The sequence below is a fragment of the Narcine bancroftii genome, unplaced genomic scaffold (assembly GCF_036971445.1).
Source record: "Narcine bancroftii isolate sNarBan1 unplaced genomic scaffold, sNarBan1.hap1 Scaffold_620, whole genome shotgun sequence".
Classification (NCBI taxonomy): domain Eukaryota; kingdom Metazoa; phylum Chordata; class Chondrichthyes; order Torpediniformes; family Narcinidae; genus Narcine; species Narcine bancroftii.
In genome coordinates this window covers 18,489-25,320 of record NW_027212147.1, presented here as the reverse complement: position 1 = coordinate 25,320, position 6,832 = coordinate 18,489, and the positions used below count along the sequence as shown (strand labels likewise).

At 54.1% G+C, this 6,832-nt stretch overlaps 1 long non-coding RNA gene across 1 annotated transcript; it reads right to left on the bottom strand.

Annotated features, from left to right (window-relative positions):
• Positions 1 to 1,433: 1,433 nt before the first annotated feature.
• Positions 1,434 to 4,636, bottom strand: LOC138751032 (uncharacterized). Its single transcript, XR_011349674.1, has 2 exons — positions 4,282 to 4,636; positions 1,434 to 1,706 (listed from the first exon to the last, which is right to left on the bottom strand). It is a non-coding gene; the product is annotated as an uncharacterized lncRNA (long non-coding RNA).
• Between the last annotated feature and the right edge of the window lie 2,196 nt (positions 4,637 to 6,832).

The following is a 6,832-nucleotide window of genomic DNA, read 5'->3' as shown; positions in this document are numbered from 1 at the left end:
TCAGGAGAGAGAGAGGGTCCAACCTGTTTCCTGCACCTCCCTGGGACTGCAATAAACTGCTCGCTTTTTAATCATCTGTTTCGGAGCCTTCATGGGGAGGGGCAGCAAAGCAGAACAATAAAGACTTGGCTCGAAGGGGAGGGAGAGTGGGGAGGTGAAAGGGAAGGGAGGAGAGAGAGAATTTGGAAAGGGGAGGGAGAGGGTGGATGGAGAAGGGGTGGGATGGAATGTCAGGGACTGTCATGCTGAGTACTGGCACAGCTCAGGGCTATGGGCTCAGGCCACTCCTGTTCGCAACTGACCCACAGCTGCGTTACCAGATCCAACTCCAACAGAGTCATAGTTTCAGATTCCCACGGTTGTCACCGACCTCGTCAACGACAACGAGGAGTCGCTCTACAGAGAAGAGGTGGAAAATCTCGTGAAATGGGGCCAGAGTAACCACCTGGGTCTCAATGTGGACAGGACGAAAGAGATGATTGTGGACGTCAGGGGGAAGAGGAACGACCACCTTCCTCTACACGTTAACAACCCTATAGTGAAGAGAGTGGAGAGAACCAAGTTCCTTGGAGTTTCTCAACGAGTGATCTATTGCAGAAACTCAACATTTCCTCACTGGTCAGGAAGGAGAAACAGTGACTGCAAATCCTGAGGACTGAACCGGGCATAGTCATGTCAACTTTCTACAGGAGCTCTATTGAGAGCGTCCTGACCTGCTGCATCACAGTGTGGTATGGTCACTGCAGAGAAATGGATCGGAGATCCATCCACAGAGCAGCAGAGATCAACAAGATCTACCAAGATATTTGTCCAAAGAGGGGAGGCAAGGACCCTTCCCCACCCCCTGCAAACAGCATCTTTCAGCTGCTCCCATTGGGAAAGAGATACAGGGAATCAGAGCCAGCGCCACCAGTCTGAGGAACAGCTTCTTCCCGCGGGCTGGACAACCAAAGGAACTGCTCACACTGACCCTCCAAGACTCTCATATTCATGAAACAATATTTATATCGATGAAATACTTGTCCTGCATAGGTACTGTGTGTCTGTAAGTGTGTTATGTCTGCATGTTTTACACCAAGGACCAGAGAACGCTGTTTCGTCGAGTTGGACCTGACAATCGACTTGAATACCACTTGCCCTCCTCAGCCTGACAAGACAGTGAAGGCCCTGTGGTCATGAGGGCAGTCAGACAGCTGAATTGTACACTGCTCAATTGTGTACTCACCTCCTCTCCTCTCCTGTTGCCTGATGGTGGAGGGGCATATACCCAGCGGGTGGGGGGGGGGGGGGGTCCCTCTGCACTTCCAACACTGAGCGGTTCCTCAGTGATTACACTGGATAACAATTGTTTCACAAAAGGTTTGCTTCCTGAATGAAATCAAGCTGAAACCGAAGATAGTTTCAGATATGCCACATCACGTTGAAAGTTCGACAAACATTAAATTAATTTTTATTGAATTCAGCACATTTAATCGCAACACGAGGCTGATACATTGCGTCAGTTTGACCAGCTAAAAATGTTTTGCTGCTGATTTTCATTTGGACTCGGCATCTGATGCCTCTCAGGTCAGTGTCCGACAACAGTCGGCCTGCATTGATGGATGCTCTTTGCCCCCACTGATGCCACTTTTCTGAGGTCGCAATGTCCCAGTGAAAACGTTCACCATGTCTGTCATGGACCGCGCTGAGATTGGCTGGGAAGAAGTCTATGTACAAACGTGGAAAATTAATTTTCAAAGATGTGGTGCACTTCCCGGTTTTGTTGCCGTGAAATGGACTTAAAATGTGACAGGAAATCACAACCATAAGTTATATGTAAATACAACAGGACCCCCTCACTGTAACACCCACACCTCCTCACTGCAACACCCACTCCCCCTCACTGTAACCCCTACATCCCCTCACTGTAACCCCTACATCCCCTCACTGTAACCCCTACATCCCCTCACTGTAACCCCTACATCCCCTCACTGTAACCCCTACATCCCCTCACTGTAACCCCACACACACCTCACCGTAACCTGACACCCTCCTCACTGTAACCCCCACATCCCCTCACTGTAACCCGACAACCCCTCGCTGTAACCCCCACTGTAACCCAACAACACACACACCTCACCGTAACCCCCACACCCCCTTCACTGTAACCCCACACCCCCTTCACTGTAACCCCACACCCCCTTCACTGTAACCCCACACCCCCTTCACTGTAACCCCACACCCCCTTCACTGTAACCCCACACCCCCTTCACTGTAACCCCCACACACCCCTCACTGTAACCCGGCACCCGCTTCACTGTAACCCCACACGCCCTCACTGCAACCCCCACACCCCCTCACTATAATCCCCACATCCCCTCACTGTAACCCCCACATCCCCTCACTGTAACCCCCACATCCCCTCACTGTAACCCCCACACCGCCTCACTCACACCCCCACACCGCCTCACTCACACCCCCTCACTGTAACCCACACACCCCTCACTGTAACCCCACATCCCCTCACTGTAACACCCACACCCACCTCACTGTAACACCCATACCCCCTCACTGTAACACCCATACCCCCTCACTGTAACCCCATACCCCCTCACTGTAACCCCATACCCCCTCACTGTAACCCCATACCCCAACACTGTAACCCCATACCTCCTCACTGTAACCCCATACCCCCTCACTGTAACCCCATACCCCCTCACTGTAACTCCCACAACCCCTCACTGTAATCCCACACCCCCTCACTGTAACCCACACACCCCTCACTGTAACCCCCACACCCCCTCACTGTAACCCCCACACCCCCTCACTGTAACACCCATACCCCCTCACTGTAACCCCCACATCCCCCTCACTGTAAACCCCCACACCCCCTCACTGTAACCCCACACACCCCTCACTGTAACCCCCACATCTCCTCACTGTAAACCCGACACACCCCTCACTGTAACCCCCACAAACCCTCACTGTAAACCCAACAGCCCCTCACTGTAACCCCACAACCCCTCACTGTAACCCCCATAACCCTCACTGTAACCCCCAGATCCCCTCACTGTAAACCCGACACATCCCTCATTGTAACCCCCACACCCCCTCACTGTAACCTCCACAACACCTCACTGTCACCCCCACATCCCCCTCACTGTAAACCCCCACAACCCCTCACTGTAACCCCACACACCCCCTCACTGTAACCCCCACACACCCCCTCACTGTAACCCCCACACACCCCCTCACTGTAACCCCCACACACCTCACTGTAACACCCATACCCCCTCACTGTAACACCCACACAACCTCACTGTAACACCCATACCCCCTCACTGTAACCCCCACACACCCTCACTGTAACCCCCACACACCCTCACTGTAACCCCCACACACCCTCACTGTAACCCCCACACACCCCTCACTGTAAACCCCCACACCCCCTCACTGTACACCCCCACACCCCCTCACTGTACACCCCCGCACCCCCTCACTGTAAACCCCCGCACCCCCTCACTGTAACCCCCACATCCCTCACTGTAAACCCCACACGCCCTTCACTGTAAACCCCACACGCCCCTCACTGTAACCCCACACACCCCTCACTGTAACCCCCAAATCCCCTAACTGTAACCCCCACACCCCCCTCACTGTAAACCCCCACAACCGCTCACTGTAACCCCCATATCCCCCTCACTGTAACCCCCACATCTCCTCACTGTAAACCCGACGCACACATCACTGTAACCTCCACACCCCTTCATTGTAACCCCCACATCCCCTCACTCTAAACACGACACCCCCTCACTGTAACCCCCACATCCCCCTCACTGTAACCCCCACATCCCCCTCACTGTAACCCCCACATCCCCCTCACTGTAACCCCCACATCCCCCTCACTGTAACCCCCACATCCCCCTCACTGTAACCCCCACATCCCCCTCACTGTAACCCCCACATCCCCCTCACTGTAACCCCCACATCCCCCTCACTGTAACCCCCACATCCCCCTCACTGTAACCCCCACATCCCCCTCACTGTAACCCCCACATCCCCCTCACTGCAACCCCCACATCCCCCTCACTGTAACCCCCACATCCCCCTCATTGTAACCCCCACACCCCCCTCACTGTAACACCCACTGGGATTTACACGTACCCCCTCCTACACGGTGGACAACCCCTCTCCTCCGCCCTCGGACACCCCCAGGTTCGTTCTTCTCTCCCCGCACATCTGCTGGAGGATGTGTTGGGCTGCTCTGATACGAAACACTTCTGGATTCCGTTTGCCAGATACCTGCAGCCTCCAGCCTACCAAGGTCTGCCTTTTTTGGGAAGGGAGTCAATTCTTTTCGGCTTTTCCTCATTCCAGTCAACCTGAACCATCTTTTCAATCCTTCCGAGGGTCTCTCCTCCGTCTGCCATCGTGGTCTTCAGCTGACGTAATTATATGTTGATATAGGCGTGTTCACGGACGTCATTGTAAAAGTCCGTTCAAATTGATATTTTACCAATTAAGGATTTTTTAATAAGATAGGGGAGAGAGAGAGAAATCAAGGAAGGGCTGGGGGGTGTTATTTCGCGGTGCCTACCAGGACCAGCAAGTCCATTTCCCCGCACGCTGCCCCTGCAGACACTCTCCAAGACCCGGAACATCTGGTAAGAGAGAGTTTGCAGAATTTGGGGGGGGGGGGGGGGGGTGAGGATATGTGTTAGAAGGAAGAACTGTCCTCGTCTTTCGGGGGAGGGGAGGGGGAGCAGAATCGCCAAAACGAAGTACAGAACAATTTTTGAAGTGAAGTTTCGAAAAGTTGGTGAAGTTTCGTGAAGTCTCGAATTTGCTTATAAACCGGGCTCTGGACAAATTTTTGAAGCGAACTCTAGAAGATCCAAGTTGTCTTTTTGATTTGGGTTCTTGCTGGTTTGTTACAAGAGGCGGTTGATTTTATTTTTTAAAAATAGGAATAATTTCACTGTTGGAAATCCCGTTCGCCCCTGTGCCTGCGTTTTTCTAGCTGTTTGCAAATGGAACACGGAGATGGATGAATGCTGCTGAGATTGCAGGCTCTGTGACAGGACCAGAGCAGATCTTTCAGCCTTAAGTCATTAAAATGCATGCGTTTCTTTTTTTAAAAAAAATCCAGCTCGGTAATGTGGATGCAGTTTTCCAAATAAGGAATTGGCTGATTAAAATCTGGAGTAATTTTGGCCGGGAACCCGGGCTCCTCGCCCTCTGGCGGACGCTGCGTTTGGAACTGTGGGAGTGGGTCGGGGTCGAGGTTGTACCGGGGGCTCAGGGTGGAAGGGGTCTGCGTGGGGTTACTCAACCTTCCCTCGCCCTGGGAATGGGGACCCCGGAGGAGTGGGGTTGGTGACAGGGTTGTCACGCAGGGCGCTCATTGGCATGCGCACACCCCCACTCACACACATACTCCTTACACTGGCACACACGAATACATACATGAACACACTCACTCCCTACAGTCACTCGCTCATTCACACACCCACATGAACACTGACGCACCCATTGACTGACTGACTCTTACACCCAGCCTTCCTCACACTACAGACACAACCACAAAACACCGCCAAGCCCCACGAACACATTGTGAAGCCCCCGCTGACCCTTCCCCCGAAAAACGTTCTCTCCCCGGTGATAACCACACCCCCCCCCCGACTTCACGCCCCGACACCCACCAACACGAACAGAGTAACACTCTCGCAGACGCATACCCTGTACTAAGCGCGTGATCGAGATGGGTGTTATCCCACTGGTACCTGGAATTTAATGAGCTGAGGCGAAGGTTTGGAAATGTCACACAGAGTTGTGGGCAGTGGTCGCCAAAGGATGCGACGGGACATTTCTACCATCGGAGGTGCGAGCAGGGACATGGGAGTGGGAAGCGTGAAACCCGACAGGCTGCAGGCACTGGCATTGTGGGGGAGACACGCAGATGCTGGGGTGGGGGGGGGGGGGGAGGACATGGGACTCAGGCGTTCTGTCAGCGTCCACAGGGGGTAAAGGGTAAGTTCCAATCGGGCGCGGTCTCCACCTTCTCCCCGTGTCCGCTCCCCCGCGGTAAGGGAACGGAACGGGCCACAGGGAGATCCACTCTCCTGCAGCCGACAGAGCCGAAGTGCGATCTCCCAGTTTGCATCCAGGCTCTCCGATGAGGGGGTGGGGGGGGAGGGGTGGGATGGGATGTGGTATATATATATATAGAGAGAGAGAGACGGAAAAGGGGAGAGAAGGAGAGGCAGGGAGAGACAGACGGGGAGAGAGAGAGATGGAAAATGGGAGGGAGAGTCACAGAGAGGGAGGGGGGAGCGAAGAGAGACAGATAGGGAGAGTGACAGAAAAGGGGAGAGGGAGAGAGAGTGACGGAAAAGGGGAGAGGGAGAGAGAGTGACGGAAAAGGGGAGAGGGAGAGAGAGTGACGGAAAAGGGGAGAGGGAGAGAGAGTGACGGAAAAGGGGAGAGGGGGAGAGAGAGAGTGACGGAAAAGGGGAGAGGGAGAGAGAGAGTGACGGAAAAGGGGAGAGGGAGAGAGAGAGTGACGGAAAAGGGGAGAGGGAGAGAGAGAGTGACGGAAAAGGGGAGAGGGAGAGAGAGAGTGACGGAAAAGGGGAGAGGGAGAGAGAGTGACGGAAAAGGGGAGAGGGAGAGAGAGAGTGACGGAAAAGGGGAGAGGGAGAGAGAGAGTGACGGAAAAGGGGAGAGGGAGAGAGAGAGTGACGGAAAAGGGGAGAGGGAGAGAGAGAGTGACGGAAAAGGGGAGAGGGAGAGAGAGTGACGGAAAAGGGGAGAGGGAGAGAGAGAGTGACGGAAAAGGGGAGAGGGAGAGAGA